Raw genomic sequence first — 1,066 nt, 5'->3', positions numbered from 1 at the left:
CCCTCACCTCCATGCCAGCCCTCATACACCCTCACCCCCATGCCAGCCCTCATACCCCCCTCATTTCCATGCCAGCCCTCCTACCCCCTCACCTCCATGCCATCCCTCACACCCCCCTCACCTCCATGCCAGCCCTCATATCCCCCTCACCTCCACGGCAGCCCTCATACCCCCCTCACCTCCATGCCAGCCCTCATATCCCCCTCACGTCCATGCCAGCCCTCATAGCCCCCTCACCTCCATGCCAACCTTCATACCCCTCTCATCTCCATGCCAGTCCTCACACACACCTGAACTCCATGCCAGCCCTCCTACCCCCTCACCTCCATGCCAGCCCTCATACTCCTCTCACCTCCATGCGAGCCCTCATACCCCCCTCACCTCCATGCCAGCCCTCATACACCCTCACCTCCATGCCATCCCTCACACCCCCCTCACCTCCATGCCATCCCTCACACCCCCCTCACCTCCATGCCAGCCCTCATACCCCTCTCACCTCCATTCCAGCCCTCATACTCCCCTCACCTCAATGCCAGCCCTCATATTCCCCTCCCCTCTCTGACAGCCCTCACACCCCCTCGTGCAGGGCTTCCCTCCGCAGCCTCCTCTCCTCAGGCAGCCTTGTGTTGTGGCTGACAGTCCTGCTCCTTGGTAACCAAGTACAACAACTAGTCCGGGCTGCATGCTGACTAGACAAACTTGTTACCCCCGTGCCGTACAGCTGACATGTCCTCCCGACCCCCATGCACACATACAGTATATACACACAGCAGTCTGTCTGTCTGTCGGGATATACACGATATCACTGGCGTACATATAGGGGGTGCTGGGGGTGCGGTTGCGACCCGGCCCCTGAGCCCCAGGGGGCCCACGGGGCTTACTTTGCAGTCAGTCAGGCGACACTGACTGACTGCACTTACTTTCACTATGGTCTCTGCGCAGGCAGGAAGCCTCTCCGGGCACATCGGCGCTCCTCCCAGGACCTCCGCTCAGACCCCTCCCCCATCTGGTTCTCCAGCACAGAGATCATCAGAGGGGAGGAGTCTGAGCGGAGTTCCTGGGAGGA

Source organism: Eleutherodactylus coqui, chromosome 3 (genome assembly GCF_035609145.1).
Source record: "Eleutherodactylus coqui strain aEleCoq1 chromosome 3, aEleCoq1.hap1, whole genome shotgun sequence".
NCBI lineage: Eukaryota > Metazoa > Chordata > Amphibia > Anura > Eleutherodactylidae > Eleutherodactylus > Eleutherodactylus coqui.
This window is presented reverse-complemented; position numbering follows the sequence as displayed.